Source organism: Macaca nemestrina, chromosome 3 (genome assembly GCF_043159975.1).
Source record: "Macaca nemestrina isolate mMacNem1 chromosome 3, mMacNem.hap1, whole genome shotgun sequence".
NCBI classification, from domain to species: domain Eukaryota; kingdom Metazoa; phylum Chordata; class Mammalia; order Primates; family Cercopithecidae; genus Macaca; species Macaca nemestrina.
Window position 1 is genome coordinate 64,866,694 of NC_092127.1, and position 21,954 is coordinate 64,888,647.

The window sequence follows — 21,954 nt, forward strand, 5'->3', positions numbered from 1 at the left end:
TTAATTCATGGCCCAGGGGTTGGGGACTCCTGGTTTAGGCCACCCAGTTTGTGGTATTTGTTATGGCAGCCATAGCAAACTAATACAAAGGCTAAAAAGTCATAATGAAAACAAGATAAATTTTTTTGTAGATCAGAAAAACAGAAATGTAAATTAGTAAACATGACAGGAGTCCTGTGTTGGTTGAGAGAAGCGGGCAGAGGCACCAGGTATTTGGCTTCATTGGGGTAAAGTGGACTAAAAGCTGCCTCACACAGGCAGGGGCTGGACTCCACTCACTGCTTAAAGCTAGAGATCAGGGTGCAATTTGCTTTTTATAAAAAAATCCCAGAAGTAGCTATGGGATTGTTTTGTTGTCTTTAAGAAAAAGTAGCATGCCTAAGAAGGTGGAAGCTTACAAACAAAGCTCTTCCACTAGAAAGTGAGCCAAGCCACTTATTGACTTGGTAATAAAATCTATGATTATTCTGAAATCATCTAGGGCAGAACTCCTAGTACTGCCATAATAAGACTTGGTTTTGGAGTTACGGGTAGAGACAACCAAAGCCAAACTCATGAGCAAGCAGAAAAATTAAAAAGAGCAAGAACAAACTCCACACATGTAATAAGCATGCTAACCAAAATTCCAAAGCACATGAAATCTAATATTAAAAAATACCCCCTGAAGATTCAATTCTAGATATAACTACATTAACAAAACTCTTGATACAGATTTTAAGGTATGTATATTGTTAGTATCCTCATTAATGAAAATGAAATAGTATCTAAAAAATTAACAGTAATACTGAAATAAAATTAGAAATTTTACAAAGAAAATATATTCATTAACGTAAAAGAAAACATGGAAAATGATAAACTTTAGGTGGGAAAGAGTTTGTCTTAATTTTTTTTTTTTTTTTTTTGATACGAAGTCTCACTCTGTCACCCAGGCTGGAGTGCAGTGACGCAGTCTCGGCTCACTGTAGCCTCTGCCTCCCAGGTTCCGGTGATTCTCCAGCCTCAGCTTCCTGTGTAGCTGGGATTACAGGTACGTGCCACCACACTCAGCTAATTTGTATTTTTAGCAGAGATGGGGTTTTACCATATTAGCCAGGCTGGTCTCAAACTCCTGACCTCAGGAGATCCGCCCTCCTCAGCCTCCCAAAGTGCTAGGATTATAGGTCTGAGCCACCGCTCCTAGCCTTAGTTTTATATTGTTGCATAACCAGTTACCACAAATTGGGCAGCTGAAAACGACAAACATGTATTATCTAACAGTTTCCACAGGTCAGAAGCCCAGGCAAGGCTTAGCTGGAACTGGGATTACAGGTATGTGCCACCATGCCTAACTATTTTTGTATTTTTAGTAGAGACAGGGTTTCACATTGGTGGTCAGGCTGGTTTCAAACTCCTGGCCTCAAATGATCCACCTGCCTTGGCATCCCAAAGTACTGGATTGCAGGTGTAAGTCACTGCACCTGGCACATTTGTTCTTTATTTAGATGTTTGGTCATGTTTTTGTGACCAGAAGCACCACGTAGTTACTAAACTCTTGTTTATATCAATTAGCCTATGATAAAATTGGTTTCTTTGTATGTTGTTTCACTTAAAGTCAGTTTGCAACCTGTTGACAACATTAAATGAGGATTTACTGACATTCATTAACTCTGAGTCCTCACTAGACTGGTTGTATTTATTCAGCCTCTTCAAGATTTAAGTTAAGGGTTTACATTTTAAATTATGAGAGATTGTGAATCAAATTTTCAATCCTTTGCTATTGGAATTCATTACTAACTGGAATTTATTAGCCCCAGATCTAAATCATTGGCCTACTGGATTAATGTTGGTTTTATCTTGTTTCTCCTACTATCAATGATAAGAAAACTAATACTAGCATCTTTACAAACAGATGTACAGTTAATATAGAGTACAGTGCAAATGACAACCAATTGTTGAACTGAACCTTGTAATGACAAATTAATTTGGTACCAAAACACTTGTGGAGAGAGATCCTTCTAGTTGTCATCAAGAATAAGACCAAAATAGGATCTCCTTAAAGCATGAATCTCACAGGGCCTAAAAAACAATGCACAGTGGGAAAAAAAAAAGTATTTAGGCAACAACTAATGTGATAAATAGAACTACCACCTCACATCTTAATACTAACATTGAATATAAATGGCCTAAACACTCTACTTAAAAGATATAGGATGGCAGAATGGATAAAATTCCACCAACCACGTGTCTGCTATCTTCAAGAGACTCACCTAACACACAGGACTCACATAAACATAAGGTAAAGGAGCAGCAGGAAAAGATATTTCACACAAATGAAAACCATTAAGTGAGCAGGAGTAGCTATTCTTTTTTTTTTTTTTTTTTTTTTGAGAGGGAGTCTCAGTCTGTTGCCCAGGCTGGAGCACAGTGGCATGATCTCAACTCACTGCAAGCTCTGCCTCCCGTGTTCACACCATTCTCCTGCCTCAACCTCCCAAGTAGCTGGGACTACAGGTGCCTGCCACCACGCCTGGCTAATATTTTTTGTATTTTTAGTAGAGACGGGGTTTCACCATTTTAGCCAGGATGGTCTTGATCTCCTGACCTCATGATCCATCTGCCTCAGCCTCCCAAAGTGCTGGGATTACAGGTGTGAGCCACCGTGCCTGGCCAGGAGTAGCTATTCTTATATCAGACAAAAGATATGTTAAAGTGAGAACAGTAAAAAAGGAAAAGACATTATGTAGTAAAATGATTAGTCCAATAGGAGGATATTACAACCTTTAATATATATGCATCTAACACTGGAGCTCCTAAATTTATAAAACTACTACTAGACCTAAGAAATGCAACAGACAGCAACACCATAATAGTGGGGGACTTCAATACTCCACTGACAGCACTAGACAGGTATCAAAGACAAAAAGTCAATTAAGAATGGACTTAAACCATACCCTAGAACAAAAGGACTTAGATCTTTACAGAATATTCTATGCAACAACTGCAAAATATCTATTCTTCTAATCAGTGCATGAAACATTCTCCAAGATAGTCTACATGATAGGCCATAAAACAAGCCTCAATAAATTTAAGAAAAATCAAAATCATATCAAGTATCTTCTCAGATCACAGTGGAATAAACCTGGAAATTAACTCCAAAAGGAGTTCTTAAAAACTATACAAATACATGGAAATTAAATAATCTGCTCCTGAATAATCTTTGAGCTAACAATGAAATCAAGATGGAAATTTAAGAATTCTTTGAAATAAATGAAATTAGTGATACAACTTATCAAAACCTCTGGGATACAGCAAAAGTGATGCTAACAGGAAAGTTCACAGCATTAAATGCCTACATCAAAAATTCTGAAAGAGCACAAATAGACAACCTAATGTCACATTTCAAGGAACTGAGAAACAAGGACAAACCAAACCCAAACCCAGAGAAAAGAAATGAGATTAGAGCAGAACTAAATGAAACTGAAACAACGACAACACAAAAGATAAGCAAAAAAAAAAGCTAGTCCTTTGAAAAGATAAAATTTATAGACCATTAGTGAGATTAACAAAGAAAAGAAGAGCAAAGAATCAAATAAACTCAATTAGAAATGAAATGGGGGATTTTTTACAACTGATACCACAGAAATACAAAAGATCATTCAAGGCTACGATGAATACCTTTGTGCACAAATACTAGATAAGCTAGAAAAAATGGATAAATTCTTGGAAATATACAATCCTCCTAGATTCAATCAGGAAGAGATAGAAACTCTGAATAGACCAATAACAAGCAGCAAGATTGAATCAATAATTTAAAAATTGCCAACAAAAAAGTTTAGGACCAGATGGATTCACAGCTGAATTGTATCAGACATTCAAAGAACTGGTATCAATCCTATGAAAACTATTCCAAAAGATACAGCAAAAGGGAATCCTCCCTAAATCTTTCCATAAATCCAGTATCACTGAATACCAAAACAAGGAAAGGACATAAAAAAAGAAAACTACAGACCAATATCCCTGATGAACATAGATGTAAAAATCCTCAACAATACACTAGTTAACCAAATCCAACAGCATATCAAAGATAATTCTTCATGATCAAGTGGGTTTCATACCAGAGATGCAGGCATGATTTAACATATGCAAGTCAATAAATGTAATACATCACATAAACATAATTAGAAACAAAAATCATGTGATTATCCCAACAGATTTTAAAAAAGCATTTGACAAAATCCAACATCCCTTTATAAAAACCCTCAACAAAATTGGCTTAGAAGGACACATCTCAAAATAATAAAAGCCATCTATGACAAACCCACAGCCAACATCACACTGAATGGGGAAAGTTGTACTGGAAGTCTTAGCCAGAACAATCAGACAAGAGGAAGAAATAAAGGGCATCCAATTTGGAAAAGAAGGAGTCAAATTGTCACTGTTCACCAATAATATTATCATAAACCTAGAAAACCCTAAAGACTCATCTACAAAGCTCCTAGATCTGATAAATGAATTCAGTACAGTTTCAAGAGACAAAAATCAATGTAGACAAACCAGTAGCACCACTATATACCAACAGTGACCAAGCTGAGACTTAAATCAAGAACACAATCCCACTTACAACAGCTACAAAAAAATATATAAAATTCTTAGGAATATACTTAACCAAGGAGGTGAAAGATCTCTACAAGGAAAACTACAAAACACTGCTGAAAAAAAATCATACATGACACAAACAAATGGAAAAACGTCCAGTGCTCATGAAGGGGTTGAATCAATATTGTTAAGATTACCAGTGCCAAATGCAATGTATAGATTCAACGAAATTCCCACAAAAATACCATCATCATTCTTCACAGAACTAGAAGAAACAATCCTACAATTCATGTGGAACCAAAAGAGCCCTCTTAGCTAAAGCATTTTTTTTTTTTTCTGATTTGAGTTACCTCTATATTCTTGATATTAGTACTTTGTTGGATGCATAGTTTGCAATATTTTCTCCCACTCTGGGGGTTGTCTGTTTACTCTAATAATAATAATAATTATTATTATTTTGCTATGCAGAAGATTTTTAGTTTAATTAAGTCCCACCTATTTATACGTGCTTTTGCTGCATTTGTTTTTGGGCTCTTGGTCATGAATTCTTTGCCTAAGCCAATGTCTAGAAGAGTAAGCAAAAATAACAAATCTGGAGGTATCACATTACCAAACTTCAAACTATACTACAAGGCTATATTTGCCAAAACAGCATGGCACTGGTATAAAAATAAGCATGTAGAACAATGGAACAAAATAGAGAACCCAGAACTAAAGCCAAGTACTACAGCCAACTAATTCTAGACAAAGCCGACAAAAACATAAAGTGGGGAAAGGACATCCTCTTCAACAAATGGTGATGGGATAATTGGCAAGTGACATGTAGAAGAATAAAACTAGATCCTCACTTCTTATATTATACAAAAATCAACTCAAGATGGATCAAAGACTTAAACCTAAGTCTGTGAATTAGAAATTTTGTGAATCCACAAAAATTCTAGAAGATAATATTGGAAAAACTATTCTAGACATTGGCTTAGGCAAAGAATTCATGACCAAGAACCCAAAAGCAAATGAAACATAAACAAAGATAAATAGATGGGACTTAATTAAACTAAAAAGCTTCTGCACAGCAAAATAAGTAATTATCAGTCTGGGTACTTTGGCTCACACCTGTAATCCCAGCACTTTGGGAGGCCAAGGCAGGAGGATTGAGGTCACTTGAGGTCAGGAGATTGACCACTTGAGGTCAGGATTTCAAGATCAGCCTGGGCAACATGGTGAAGCCCTGTCTCTACTAAAAATACAAAAATTATCTTGGGCATGATAGCACATGCCGGTAATCCCAGCTACTGGGGAGGCTGAGGCAGGAGAATCACTTGAACCTGGGAGGTGGAGGTTGCAGTGAGTCGAGATCACACCATTGCACTCTGGCCTGGGTGAAGAAGTGAGACTCTGTCTCAAAATAATAATAATAATAAAGTAATTATCAGAGTAAACAGACAACCCAGAAGAAAATATTTGGAAACTACATATCCAACAAAGGACTAATATCCAGAATCTACAAGGAACTCAAATCAGCAAGAAAAAAACAAATAATCTTATCAAAAAGTGGACAAAGAAAGTGAATAGACAATTCTCAAAAGACATACAAACAGCCAACAAACATGAAACATGCTAAACGTCACTAATTATCAGGGAAATGCAAATAAAAACTACACTGAAATAGTACCTTATTCCTGCAAGAATGGTCATAATTTAAAAATCAAGAAATAATAAATATTGGTGTCTATGTGGTGAAAAGGGAACACTTTTACACTGCTGGTGGGAATGTAAACTAGTACAACCACTATGGAAAACAGTGTGGAGATTCCTTAAAGAACTAAAAGTAGAACTATCATTTGATCCATCAATCCCACTACTGGGTATCTAGACAAAGGAAAAGAAGTCATATAAAAAAGACACATGTACATGCATGTTTATAGCAGGACAATTTGCAATTATAAAAGTATGGAACCAACCTAAATGCCCATCAACCCACAAGTAAATAAAGAAAATGTGGTAGATATACACCATGGAATATTACTCAGCCATAAAACGGAACAAAATAATGGCCTTTGAAGCAACTTGAATGGAGTTAGAGATCATTATTCTAAGTGAAGTAACTCAGGAATGGAAAACCAAATATTGTATGTTCTTACTTATAAGTGGAAGCTAAGCTATGAGGACACAAAAGCATAAGAATGATATAATGGACTTTGGAGACTCAAGAAAAGTGAGAGGGGATGAAGAATAAAAGACTACATATTGGGTACAGTGTACACTGCTTGGGTAGTGGGTACACCAAAATTTCAGAAATCACCACTAAATAACTTATCCATGTAACCAAAACCACCTGTTCCCAAAAACCCATTGAAATTAAAATTAAAAAATTAAAATTAAAATTAAATAAAATTGAAAAGAATATATTTTTAAGTATGGATTAATTTTATACCTAATTTCAACAGAACATTAAATTATTTTCAAAATAAATGGTTGAATGAAAAATAAAAAAGCATAATTGCAGTAAGGTTTCTATGTGGTTACAGTTCCATAAGAAAGCTAGACATTCACCTGGAAAGAATAATTTATTACTTTACCAGAAAATACATACAAACACTTCAGAGAATAAACTTTTATATTATTCCCAAAGCTTTTTAGAGGGCATGGCTCACAAGTTACACAGATAATCTTTTCATTCTAATAATATTTAGCTATTTTTGAAAATTACAGTCTCCGCTATGATCACTTCAATTTCTCTTCTCTTTAGCTTTGCTGGTAAGTAATCTCATAGATATAAGTATACAATTTAAAATATTTAGCTAATCAAGTAACTAACTACTGAGTTACTCTAAAAAAACTATCATCCATAATTGAAATAGGACACCAAAAAGCAAAAGAAAAATATAAATACGAAGAGTTATAATATACAATTGACAAATACAGTGGTTGAAAAATTTCACTAATAGGCTAATAACAGAAATGTAAGTCTCAACATTTCATTCTAACTGTTCAACAGCTTCCTACTCGAAACGTTTGACACGTCCTTCATATGACCCAAAAGCAACAGTGTCATATGGAAAATTGAATTAAAAAGTTTACAATGCACGATGTGTCCAGTGTTAGGTGAATAGTGCAATTATCAACAAAGGTGATGAGCTCTGAAAAAGAATAAAAACAAGAGGTTTTTTGGTTTGTTTCTGCACAATTGCCTTTTCAGAGTACTAGAACGATCATAATTCATCTGCCCTGAAAATTGGGAACTTTCAGAAGAACCTCAAGTGCAGAATATAAGAATGTCGACAGTTCCTATGTCATGCATGATATAAAATATTTTACACTTTAGTGAAATTGGCTTATCATAGTGGTCAAAAATAGACTCTTATTCTGGTTAACAAAAGTGTAATAGCATAGGTCTGGTATTTGTGTGTATCTCCCTTCCCCAAAAAAGTAAAAAGCAAGATATAAGATGTACTTAAAAGAGGCCAAATAGAGTATCTATAAGGGATTTAAGCTTTCTTGGCTCTTAAAACCAGGATTTTGTGATTTAATCCCATTGGCTGTGAAGTCTGACTGGATGCACATATAAGGAAGGGAGGTAAGCTTCATTACTGAGCATTTTTGGTTCCCAAAGACTCTGAGTAGTGTGTTGTGTTCCATTTTCTCCATTTGTTATGTGGTTGTAAGAGTGTGGATGGATGCACACCTGCATCCAATTTGAGTAACACAAACACAGGGCTCTGCTGGCAGAAGAAGTAAAAAACTGGAATGCATCGAAGGCTTTTCTCAGTGATGCCAGATGCCTAATTTTACTGTCTCCTCTTTTGTGAGGCTAAAGAATACGCAAGATTACAGAGCAAGCAGACAAGTTGTTTTTTTTTTTTTTTTTTTTTTTTTTTTTTTTTTTGGCAAGTCCAAATAACCTGAAAATAGCAATGATAATAACTTTTACATAAATGTCATCCAGCCTCATAAATGTTTAAATACTAAGTTAAATGACTCAGATTTTAAAACAGCCTTACATGGTAAGTATATGTCAGTGTTTAATTTTACAATAGGGGAGCTAATGCAGAATAGATTAATTGCTTTATCAGGGGATATATATACATCCTGTGTTAGAATCAGACATGGAATCCAGAACTTGTGAACTCTAAGCCCTCATAGCAGTGTAGAGCTGCTTATAATTCTTTCTCCCAGCACTTCTATTTGGAAATACTGTAACAAATTACATATAAATCTCCTGAATATATTATCTATATTTTTGGTAAATTCCTTTCTGCTACCCTATTATGTTATCAAAACTTTTCTTCAATATTTCAGAAGTCAACTGGAATAGCTACAAAAGTAGGGCTCTTAATAAAGAATGTTCAGTGTATCATTTTCAAACAAAAAAAGAAAAGAGCTAGTTTACCTCTAATAAGTATTCACTGACACTTGGAAAATATGTGCCTGTAAGTTTGGAGATAATTACAGATAATATTTTTGTGAAATATGGTAATACCCTATAGCTATTCATTCCTGATAAATGTCCACAGTTAATTCATTGTAATTCAATTTAATGGATTACTGGAGTCAAGCTCTGAATCCCATATTGAACATAGTGAATGTCGTCCTCTTAGGAGGCATTTAAGAAACAGTTCTGCAATAACTGCAGGATTTCAAGTAAACAAAATAATGATGTAATATCTACATGGTTTTTATTTTTGAGCAACTTTAACTTCTAGAACCTTAAGTCTTTCATGGTCTGGCTATGTATTTGGCATATGTGTATACAATTTTTCTTAAGTTAAACTGTGAAATAAAGTCTATAACTTTTTTTCCCTACATCTTACTTTCTCATGATTCTAGGAAAAGGTAATTTAAATAATCATTTTAGTTGTCAACATGAAAATCATTATATCTTTTAGGAAAACAGGCAACACTGCCTTATTCTACTAACATAATAATATGGTGACGGTAAAATCCACTGTTAGTCTCTCCGATGAGAACATAATGGGGTCAGCCTGGCTTGGGTTCATTCTGGATTTCATCACATTTAACCTATTAGTCAAAATCTCTAGGCCTGTTTCCTCTGCTATAGAAGAATTGTTTCACAGAATTATCGTGAAGGTCAATTAAAAGAAGCATTTGAGACTCTTTCTGGTATATATCTTAATATGTAAAATATATGTAAAAATATATACACACATATCCCTTCCATTCTCAAGTGCACTCTTCAAACTCCCCAAAAATCTACTTTACACCTTTTCAAATACAGTAAGAATTCATGAAGTGTTTACTTAAACCATTCTAGTTATAATAATTATGGCTAATAAGTATTAGTGATGTCTTCTAACAATATTATTTAGGAGGCAAGACATACAAGCTCAGGTATTTGTCCCCTACAAACCTCTTGTTGCAATTTGATCCTAGTGGGAGGTGTTTCAGTCATGGAGGCAGATCCCTCATGAAGGGTTTGGTGCTCTCCTTGCAGTAATGAGTGAGTTCTCACTCTGTTTTTACTGGAAGTGACTAATAAAGAGTCTGGCACTCTCTGCCCTCTCTTGCTGTCTCTCTCACCATGTGACACACCAGCTCCCCTTCCCCTTCTTCCATGAGCCCCCTCCACAGAACCAGATGCTGGTGCCACATTTCTTGTACAGCCTGCGGGACTATGAAATAGTAAATCTCTTTTCATTATAAATTACCCAGTGTCAAGTACTCCTTTAGAGCAACACAAAGCAGATCAAGACAAATGCATTACATATTTAGAGAATATCATACAACTTCTTTAAAATTCAGTAGGTGTGATAAGAAAATGTGACTACCAGAAAGGAGTAAATTTAAGAATAAACTGGAAGTTTGCCAGAAGTTCTAGGAAAGAATCGACTAGACAGCTGAGAGACAACTTTGTTCTTCAATCTTATCTCACAATAGACCTAAATGCCTTCACTTCTACATTAGTATTACCTTCCCCCTGCCCTCTAAAATCCATCATCATCTCCAGAAACTTGAGTTTCCTCTCATCATTTCTCTGCTCAAGAGCCTACAAAGCTTCTGTTACCCAGGCTTATGTAGTTAAACTTCTCTTCCTTGTTCTCAGTCTCTCCAAAACATTTTCTGTGCACCTTCACTAGAGTCAATTTATCCATACATTCCTACATCTCACCTCCATTTCTTTAGAGAAATGTTCTCCCATTAGTGTTGCTCCTTCTGCAAGGGTCTAGCTTTTGTTACCTGTATTAGTCTTCTCTCCTCAACTTGACTAAAACCAGAAACTCTGGTATCCTTACAGGAAGTCATGTTCCAGGACGTACCAACAAGTAAACTGTATATGAATAATGCCCCCTTAAGTTGGGCAATAGGGAGGTCCAGTACACTTGTCTACCACTGATATGGGACATCACTGAAAGGAGCATCTATGAGCAATGAGTATCCATTTAAAATATTTAATCAAATGCGAAATCAAGCAGAAAAACCACAGACTCTTAAGTAGAATATAAATAGTCTATATGATTGCTGAATATTTAAATAACTATGAATTGCCATAGACTGACTGAATGTTGGTAATATATTCAGCTATCTATAATAAATTAAATGTCTTCATGTTTTATAGATAGTTTTCACATTAAAACCTAGAAGCAATGTATGGCCAGTGAAATAAGTGCTAGTAGTAATCAATAGTCATTGAAACTTACCACATTCTTTAAAATTCTTAGATGAGTAGAAATTGAACTATTATACACTTATTATATTGAAGAATGCATGTACATACTGAAGATAACCACCTATTTTTAAAAGTGTGAATATCATATTATCTTTTTAGGAAAAAATAAAAAGCATCAGTTTATGTCTTTTTCTGCTTTGGGACATATTTTTACCAATACATCTAAGTGGCTAAAAACAGAATTATAGATTATGTCATGAACAATAAGAGCCAAAGTTCATCTATTTTACTATTCACTCAAGAATTGTGTATGATGTACCATACTGTATGCTTATAAAGAGACAAGTAGTAATAATTTTACTACATGAAAAGATGACCCAAATATTAATTAGAACTAACCCAGTTTAAGTGAAGTTTAAATTAGAACATGATAAAACATAGGAAGAGAGTCAAATAATACAGTAACATTTCTCAAACAGATTGCACACAAAGAAATAGGACCATGTTTCAAATAATCTTGTGTAGTGTACACTCTTGTTATTCACTGGATATTCTAACTCATCTTCTAGTTGTGTGCATGTCTCAATTACTTTCTTATTAAAGCAAAAGCTAACGAAAATTCAACACTTTTTGGAGCTGGCCTAAACTATAAAAATGGTTCAATTTCTAACAATGATGTAGCAGTTATATTCTTGGTTTTATCAGTGGTGCATGATGTCCAGTAGTACAGAAATAAAGGAGCAAATTAATAAGAAATGTGTCAGCCCAGTAAGGCTGATGGTTGAGCGATGGGACAACTAGCTTTAGCATCACCCTCCAGCCAGATACAGAACTGATGAAATTTGCTGAAGTGGCTCTCAGTCACAGCTTTATTGCCAGCTTCAGGGCCAATCCAGTAAAATATTTCATTTTAATGTACTTTTTTCTTTTAACAGTAAAACAAAAACAGTTTCAATATTACAAATAAAAATGTTTCTCATGATTTAAAAAAGACACAAGATGACCTAAATTTAGAAAGAAGGCAAAAAGTACTAATAGAGTATAAACTAAATTATAATCTGTAAAATGCCATACTAGGCCATAGAGAAAATACAAAGCTGAGTAAGACTCAAATTCCTGTCCACATGGCAATAAGGAATCATATTTGAGAAATAGTAATTATAATTTAAATCACAATATAACTGGTACTATGGAACACAGTGTTAAAAAATAAAAATAATAAGAAGTATTTATTACCGCTTTAGGAAAATAGAGGGTTCTATGCGTCAATTACCTTCTCTTCAACCCTTTGGAGAGGGAGGGATTCCTGCCGTACAGTTATGGGGATGGCCCAACACACAACACGTAACACGTAACACTGGACAGATGAGATCAACACCAGTTTAGCAGTCACATACACCCACAGCCTGGGAAGAACAATACTGCCTGCCACACAGGGACACACACAATGGTTGCATTTGGGAATAGAGTATACAACCAGTGGTTGTGGGAAGCAGGCTTTGCAGAATCAAGAGGTTGAGATGCCCCATGGTTTCTATGGGAGGACATGATTGGTTTGAGTAATTTTATGAGTTTGCTGATAACTGAAACCCAAGGATAAGCAGGAACCACACCTGATTTCTTGCTAAGGAGGGTTGTGTGGCTAGGGGGAACTTATCCACAAGAACAGGGTGAAGAGAACTTGCAATTAGGCTATTTGAAGCCTTCATGGTTTCACCAGATGTCAATAAAGCAGATGATATTTGGCCTTCATTTCAGGCCTCACCTCATTATCTACAGGATAGAATCAGACATTGTATTCAGGAAGCACATTTGAATTCTCAGGTTGTATATTGTTGGAAGGATAGCAATCCAACAGGCTGCAGGCTGAGATATAAGGGGTGTATCTTAAGCACATGGAGAATGGGAAGAGTTGAAAGTGTTCAAAAAAGTTAAGGAAATTTTAAATGAATGTACATTTCATCATTTTGCAAAAGACTGCTGACATTCTATGTATTCTTCTAATTTTAGATGTGTTGCTTATACAAATGTGTTTTTATGAAATATAGAGTGTAAGATAGGAGACAAAATTCAGTATTTGAATTACAACATAAACCTTTATGAAGGCACATAATTTACTAGGATATATGAAATAAAAGCTGATGTTTGACCATAATAACCTGATAAAAAATTATTTCAGCTGTGACTGTCTCTTCCAACTGAACTCCAAACCTTTATGATTATAGAAACTTTGTGTATCAGACCGAAAAATGTAAAATCTTAGAGATGCAAACTACATTTATTCCAATCATGCTCTTACCAGAGGATCCTGACTCGTGGATCATTCCAGCAGCAGGAAACACACAGGTTTGTGAGACAACTCACTTTATCCTTAAACGTCACATTGTGTCCTGTACTGAACTGGAATGTTTCTTTTTACAACTTCAATCTATTGGTTCAAGTGCTGCTTTCTGAATCAATGTGCACAGTAAGTATAGTAGGCGCTATATGTGATCAAGAAGATGAAAAATGACTCTGGTAGCCCACAGCTAGGCCATGAAATTCCCAGCGGACGGTAAACAAGGTTACAGGATACAAACAATATAAACAATTATCAAACAAAGCACACTTGACTGTGATGGAACAAGACAAAGACAATGCCACTCAGTGACCAGGTCAAAGATAATATAGAGACTCTGCCACCACAAGACGAACTAAACATATTCCTTTCCTTCTCACTCCACTTCAGTAATCCCTCCTAGATAAAAATTACCAAAATACTCAGTTACCATACTGTTCCCACTTCCAGATGGCACCCAATCCAGAATGGCCTCAATTTCCTTTAAGTTTTAGAATCACAGAGAATATCCCCAAATCTTGTATTAAGACTTTCCTTACTGCCTCCTACCATGACAGCACACAGTTCCAATGATGGACATTCTTTCGCTCTAGAAATCATCCTGACTGAAGATGTATTCCTAGTGGTCTTCGGTGAGTTTGACATTACAGTACTTGACTCTCTCTGGGATTCAGCAGGCTTGGGTTCTAGTCCCAAGTGCTGCTCCCATTTAAATGTTATACCTTGGGTAAGTCACTAAACTTCTTTAGGCTTTAGTTTTTAAAAATGAGAAATAAGACTAAAATTGGTGATTTCTTATCTTTGAGGTTTTGAACCACAGGGATTATGAGTTTTTATACAGAATCCTTAAGTCCATTATAAACATACGAATTTCCTTATAAATGTGTATTGAAAATACTACTACTCTTATATGAGGACATTTGAAGGTTTAGACCTTAAAAGAAACCTTTATACTTGAGTTTGGAAACAACTGGACTGCTTTTGAAAGTTCATATAGTTAGAACTTTCCCAGTGAACACAGTAGCACTGATATAGCTATCATAAGTTATCTTGGCCATCTTGGGAAGTAAAGAGAGTGTGAGGAAAATTCTAGAGTTTCTATCTGTGGGGGTGGAGGGTGAAGTGTTGCCAACAGTCTGACTATCTATCATAAGACATATATCAACTTCAGAACAAACATTAATCGATGCGATGCCCAAAGGAGTCTGGGACATTGGAATGGGGCACACTGTATAGAATTTCACTTATTTCTTAGTCATGCTTGGGGATGAGAACTACTGAGACTAATGTGAATGAATGAGTTCTGAGGTTAGTTGCAGAAGTCTACCCTGATTGCTAACAGAAGTCTCCCTCAGAGGAGTTAATGCAGAACAATACTGAATTGTAAGGTTTTAGGATTATAGGCATGTTTTTAAATCATTAATTTAGAATTCTAAAAATCTCAGTTTTAGCCTTGAATTAACTTTCACACACAGTGGCCTATTTTTCTTCAGACTCTCAAGCTTTCCGCCATCATTCTTATGTACTATATTATGAATCTAAGATTTGTCTCCTGAATGCAGTTTTTGTGCTATATTTAGCAAAAGAATGCTTCCTGTTCTTCCTCTATAGATATTCCTCAATGAGTACAGTCTTCACTCATTAACACTATGAATAGTCTTTCTTCAGACAAAGCATTAGAAAAAAAAGCCTCCTATTCTGTTAGGGGAAATGGAAATTTGATTTATGTGAATATATTAATAAAGAGAACTTGAATACAAGTGTCTGTCCTTCAGACCATTATGAGTTTACCCTAATTACTATCAACCATTTAAGTTTCCTTGCAAAGAAATCTATGCTGGCCATAACCTCAATTTAAAACAAAATATTTATTATTTTAACTATGTCAGTGGAAATATTATATCTGAAATTTAAATATATATTCATTTACTGGTTTTTATAAAAGTTCAAGAAATAGGCCTGAGGTTAAGCCCATTTCTATACTGAATAAAATTATTATTATTCTTTTTTTTTTTTTTCAAGTACTAACAAGGATTAATGAACTGGGATTTGCAAAGTATTGTGAGTCTTCAGGAAAAATATTAAACAGATCATTTGGTTGAATATTTCAAAAACCAAATTAATTTATTAGGTTATGTGTAGATACATAAAATGCCTATGCATATTGTGTACGTTTATGTATGTATAATACTGAATAAGATGCATTAAATTGTAATCTGACAGGCAGCTTACCAGAAAGTTCAACTTAATCATCATATATGTACATGTAAATTGTACATAGCATCATATATGTACATATAAATTGGTCTTATTCTTATCTGAGACTTATGTCCAGCGTTGTCCTTGGAATTTATTAACAGAAATACAAATGAATAAATGACCCCTCTCCCTGATATCTTATCTCTCCCTTTCCCTTTAACTTCAATTATACAAAGTTTATGTGCAGTTTTCTTATTATTTTACTGAAATAAGTTATTTTACTGAAACTGTTTTTGAAGTTCACCATCAACATCTCAGTAACCAAATTCAAAGGTCTTTTATCATTACTCATCACATTGTACCCACTGGAATAACTTGTCATTACTTCCTTAAAAAAATCTCTCAATATAGCTGTTCAAAAAATGTATAGCTTTTTCAACTTTTACTGTTAAACTTAACTTTCAATTTTTACTTTCAATTTTTACTGTCTTCTGAATGTAACATTTTGCCACTTGTGTGTTTTCATATTCTCTACTTTTATTTCTATCCTCTTTCCCTTGAAGGGGACACCTGCCATGACTAATACATCCTGATAACCCAAATCTATTTCTGCAACAATCTCCCCTTTTCAGGGAATTTTTGCTCACTTCCTACCGCTTGTCCATCTCATTACTTAAAATATGACATGCTGGGAAATCATTCATTTATCCAGACTAAATACAGCATCTTCAAACTCGTTACTTTGTGACTTACATACTTTTCTTAATGGCACTACAATCAACATAATCACACTCAGGCTTAAAAACTATAATCTTAGATTGCAAAAGCACATATCCATTTGACCTCAAATCCTTAGAATTCAAACTCTCCGGCTTTAACATCTGCTCATTACTCTTTTACTATATCTTCATGAAGGTTCATAGCACATGATTTAACATGGTGTATTACAACAGCCTCATGGTCCACTCCTAATCTATGGAAAGGCAATCTATCTTCTGTGTAATTCCAATCAGCCTCTTCAACCACTCAAAAATGTTCAATGGCTTACATTAGTGCTGAGTAATGTGCAAACTCCATTGACAGTCCTCCTGGACATAACATTAAACTATTTTTTGTTTGTTTCCAGTATTGTTCACAACTACTTTCAAATAAGCAATATAGCAATTTAATAATACACACTTGATGTTCTCTAAATAAGTTGTATGCTTTTCTTACTCTGTGCATGGGAAAAGCTGAAAGTGGAAGAAATTAACTCTATATTTTAGACACAGATTCTAAGAAGTCTAGACAGTTGAATTCTACTATTCCTTCTCTTAATGTGTCTAATAATTGATTCTATTTTAATCAAATGTGTTATATATTAATTCTTGTTAAATGCATACTGTGCAACAAATTACCACAAATTTACTAATTTAAAACAGCATATATGTATTACCTTACAGTTTCTGTAGGTTAGAATCCAGGTGCAGCATGGCCGGAGTTTCTACGCAGGGTCTCACTAGCTGAAATCAAGGTTTTTGATAGGGCTATGGTTCTCATCAAAGTCTTGAGGTCCTCTGTGTGTTTTGGCAGAATTTAGTTCTTTGCGGTTGTAGGGCTGAGGTCCCAACTTATTTTCTTTTGTTGTTGTTGTTGTTGTTGTTGTTTTAAGCTGTTGGCCAGGACCACTCTTCTTCTAGATGTCTCCTTCAGTTTCTCGCCATGTGGCCCACACGCACCATTGAGAACATAGATACTGGCTTTCCTCTAGGCCACCTAAAGTGTGTCTCTCTGGCTGCAACCAACTAAAAGCTCTGCTTTTAAAGACCTCATGTGATTAGTTCAGACTCACATGGATAATTGCTCTATATTAAAGTCAGCTGATTTGGTACATTAATTACATCAACACAATCAATTCACAGCAGTATCTAGTTAATGTTTAACTGAAAAACAGGTATAAGCTGTGTAGATACGAGGGACTCTTAGGGAGTCATTTAGAATTCTGCTTACCTCACAGGCTTACTTTTTTTTCAACACTGTTGGCATATTTTGCTATTAAGAGCCAATAGTTTCTTTCAAGAGCAGTCAAAATTGTTGACTAGTTGGTGGCAAAAGGGAAGCAACAAAAATTGTTGACTTTGGCTCCACATTTTACAAATTTTAAATAACAATATGAATAATATTGCATTCAATAATTCAAGTCAGGCATAGAAGTATATGCTCACACTAACTTAATTTGGTAATATCATTACTATATGATATTTTTCCAAGTCAAATTGTTAAGGGAAGCATCCTGGGTGTCTTAGTCCATTTTATGTTGCTATAACAAAATACCTGGAGCTGAGGTTTATCTAGCTCACAGTTCTGCAGGCTGGGGAGTATAAGAAGCATGACCTTGGCATCTGCAGGCTTCTGTTAAAGGCCTTCCTGGTCCATCACAATGTGTTAGAGAATCAAAATGAAAGTGGACACAGGCTAAGAGACAAAACCCAAGGGATGTCCTTCATGTTACAACAACTCACAGTCAAGAGAACAAATTCATTAGCCTGGGAACTAATCCAATCTATCAAGAGAAAGAACTCAGTACCATGAGAACAGCACCAAGCCATTCATGAGGGATTCACTCTCATAACCCAAACACCTCCCACTAGGTCCTACCTTTCAACATTGCCACATCAGGGATCAAATTTCAAGATGAATTTTGGTAGGGACAAATCATATCCAACCATAGCACTGGAATCTTTAATTATTGAAATTGCCAATTCACCACACAAGATCTTAAATTATCTAGGCCAGTTTTTCTTATTCTCTATGCAACAGACTTTGGGATCTAAATCAAGAACTCAAGAATTTAGGCAATTTCCTCTTTCTGCAGACAACCTTGGACCCATTTGGAGGCACACTGGTGCAGAATGTGGATGGCTGTTTCTTTCTGAGTAAAATATATGTTAGGCTTGGTTAAAACAAAATAACAGATTCAAATGTCACTTGATCCTTAAGTCAAACCTCTCCAGAGTGCTGACATTTCAGGGCTTGTCAGAGAAGGCAATCCCACATTAGTTGTGTTGTGATTTCTTGGAATGCAAGGACCATATCTAAAATATTTAAATGCTTTAGCAAAGTCTAATAGTAAATAAGTTATTAAAAGTTAAGGATTTCTAAAGACTATGCTTAGCTCCTTAAGGAAATAACTTTATCAAAATTAAATTCTATATACCAGCCATGAGAAACTACTATATGAAGAACATTTTTGTGTCTTCTCAAACATACATTGGAATATCTTGCTAATAATATTAACCAGCATCCCTTATGTCAGTAGCCACATGATACTTTTCTCTCTATTAATATTCAGATGAAAGCTAGTTTTGGTGACAGGTCAATTCAGTTCAAGAACCATGTATTTAGAGCCTAAGGTCAAAGACACTAGGCTAGGCCAAAGGGATGCTAAGGTGGAAAAATAATTGGTTTTCTTCCCTGAAAGAGTTTAAAGATACATATGTATTTCTTCTCATGAGAATATTAATGACTTTACTTACTACTATTTCCTTTTTGCTTTAACTGCTAAGAAATACAGGGCTAAATTTTGTGTTCTCCTCTAGTAACACATTTCTGGGAGCATTTATGTCTTAACTTCTCTAAATAAATGATCTCTGACTTTCCGTTTTTAAATTTTTTTAAAGAAAATGTTTTGCTATTTATTCTTGTAAGCTGCTTCAAATTCTTGTTCAGAAGCAAGTGACATTTTAAATGAAACTTTAAAAATTGAAATAGTATTTATAATATTTTCCTTCCAAATTGTGTATCACATTATCTTTAGGCATTGAAAACATTCAACAATGCTACAGTATAAAGGGCATTTTATAAAAATTTACATAATTTTATAGTTTTTAAAGAAAACTTATTGTAAATAAAATTATTTTCAACTTAAGTGTGCTGGAAGATCAGATTTTTCAATTTTTCTTTAGGATTTAATTAAAATTATAAAAAATCATTAAAAATTAAATGACTGTCAGAAACATTATAAATCTTTTTATGATGTTTGCCTTTTTTTTAAAGCACTGTCTTGTAAAGTAGCATTATGTAAGCTGCACGTGGTACCTCACGCCTGTAATAACAGCACTTTGGGAGTCCAAAGCAGGAGGATCACTTGAGGTCAGGAGTTCAGGTCTAGCCTGGCCAACATGGTGAAACCCTGTCTCTACTAAAAATACTAAAATTATCCAGGTGTGGTAGCGTAAGCTTGTAATCTCAGCTACTAGGGAGGCAGAGGTGGGAGGATCACTTGAATCTAGGAGGCGAAGGTAGCAGTCAGCTGAGATTGTACCGCTGCACTCCAGTCTGGGTGACAGAGAGAGACTCTGTGTAAAAAAAAAAAAAAAAAGCATCATGTAAAAGTGAAGAGGAATGTGACATTTATTTTATTATTTCTATGTGCCATATACTGTCTAAGCATTTTACTTAGTTCATCTTATTTAACAACTCTGTAGATGATTAGCCAGGAGTGTAGCATTTGCATTCTATGAGCCAACTACAGAGCTAGGTATTTCCAAATACTTGAATACTTACAGCAGTTAACACTTAAGCAACCCTATAAATTTAATTGACCCCATTATTTTTATATGGAAAAGGTGAGCCTCACAGAAGTTAAGCAACTAGGTAAAGGCTATACAGATAAAAACAAGAATCCAGATATGGTAGGGAAAATTCTAAGATGATCCCCAATGTACATGCTTGTACAATTCCCTCCCCTTTCATGTGAGAAGGACCTGTAACTGGAATTTCACCAACAGAATGTGGTATCAGTTGTAGGACTTCACTGCTGTGATTATGTCATATGGAAAAGGTGAAGAAGTTGGGCAGCTATAATTAGGATCCCTAAATCAGTTGACTTTAAATTAATTGCAGGGGATCTTGGATAGCTCTGACCTAATCTTAAAAGGCCTTTAAACACCTGTCTAGAAGTAAGAAACAAGTAGCAGCAGCAGCAGGTGCTCTCTTTTTTGTCTGAAAGAGCAAAATGTATGTGTAGAGAGGTCCACGTGACAGAGAACTTTAGTCCTACAATCACAAAAAACAGAACTCTGCCAGCAACCAGGGAGTTGGAAGAGGACCTGGAGCTCAAAATGAGATTATCCTCCTGGTCCACAGCTTGATTTAAACTTCCTAACACCCTGATTCATGGACCTGGCTAAGCTGTGCTCAGATTTCTGACCCACAGTAACTGTGAGATAATAAATGTCTGTTATTTAAGGCCACTGAATTTGTGGTAATTTACTATGCAGCAATAGAAATCTTATGTACCAGGTGTGACTCATTTAGAATCCTATCATATTTCCATTATATTGTTACCATATTTTCTTATGACACATGGCCTATGCCATAGTTGTCTAACTACAGCTATTTCCCCATCATTCTTTTTTTCTATCATAACATTTTCCCAGCTTCCCTTGCAGTAAGGTGTGGAAAAGTAAATACATTCAAATCAGAAAAACACAAAGAGAAGTAATGTGGGAGGCTTTAGGAAAAGATTTTCGTCCTTGATAAATGGGAAAACCATTCGAGATCCATCATTTGTTCCTTCCTTTCTTTGATGTGACTGCATGAGAATCCAATTGTTTGAAAGTGCAGCCACCATATTGTGTCTTCAAAGGGAAGACCAAAGACGAGGAGAGATGCTGAGCCACAGCTCTGCCAGTACCAAACTGCTTATAAGCAAACACATTGATGTGAAAAAATAAATCCCCAATGTTTTAGCCTTTTGTGACAACAGACATAATAGAGTCTAGCTGGTAGGACATGCTTGCAGCTGAAATAAACTGTATTTGTCAATGTTCTACAGAGAAACAGAACAAATGGAGTGTGTGTGTATGTGTATGTGTATGTGTATGTGTACAAGATATTTATTTTAAGAAATTGATTCATATGATTATGGAGACTTGACAAGTCCCAAATCTGATGTGGGAGTCTGGCAGGCTGGAGACTTAGGAAAGAGTTGAAGTTTGCGTTGAAGAGCAATATGCTGTAGAAACAGAAAGAACTAATATTACAGATGAACTCTGAAGGTCGTTTGCGGAAGAATTCCCTCTTGATAGCAGGATAGGCTTTTTACTTATAGGCCTTCAACTGAATAAGGCCCACATTATGGAGGTCAATCTTCTTTATTCAAAGTCCCACCAGTGAAAATGTAAATGTCACCCAAAACAGCATCAGATAAGCATTCAGAATAGTATTTGATCAA

The 21,954-nt window shown here is 35.2% G+C and overlaps 1 long non-coding RNA gene across 1 annotated transcript in view; it reads right to left on the bottom strand.

The window, feature by feature from the left end:
• LOC105486115 (uncharacterized) overlaps positions 1-17,534 on the bottom strand; it is a 105,840-nt gene extending 88,306 nt beyond the window's left edge. Inside the window, exon 1 of the long non-coding RNA XR_989987.2 lies at positions 17,173-17,534. This is a non-coding gene — a long non-coding RNA (uncharacterized lncRNA). The remainder of the gene's footprint in view (positions 1-17,172) is intronic.
• Positions 17,535-21,954: the final 4,420 nt, after the last annotated feature.